Source organism: Morone saxatilis, unplaced genomic scaffold, assembly GCF_004916995.1.
Source record: "Morone saxatilis isolate NCDOM2014 unplaced genomic scaffold, NCSU_SB_2.0 Contig2, whole genome shotgun sequence".
Lineage (NCBI taxonomy): Eukaryota > Metazoa > Chordata > Actinopteri > Moronidae > Morone > Morone saxatilis.
This window is the reverse complement of record NW_023339762.1, coordinates 4,635,293-4,635,559: the sequence shown is the minus strand read 5'-3', so window position 1 is coordinate 4,635,559 and position 267 is coordinate 4,635,293. Positions and strand designations below refer to the sequence as shown.

The window sequence follows — 267 nt, the reverse complement described above, 5'->3', positions numbered from 1 at the left end:
ACTATATACTTAATTAGTACTGATGTCAACATTTGACGTTGTGAGGACATTTGTGTCTTTGGAAAGGCATACATTTCTCTAGTGGCTCATGTATTTGCACTTAGTTGCAAAAAGTTTAAATGGGTTTGTACGGAAGCCGAGAGTGGCCCAGGTTGCAACATTTTTTTTTATATCCTGTTATCTGAAGATCATAAATGAAATGTCTAATTCATCTTAGGACAACAAGATGTTTTCTCATTATAATGACTGAAAGGTCCAGTGTGTAAC

General features: G+C 35.2%; 1 protein-coding gene across 2 annotated transcripts in view; it reads left to right on the top strand.

Moving 5' to 3' along the window:
* Positions 1-267, top strand: part of fam169b (family with sequence similarity 169 member B) — a gene marked incomplete in the record, with an annotated part of 6,295 nt that overhangs the window by 2,239 nt on the left and 3,789 nt on the right.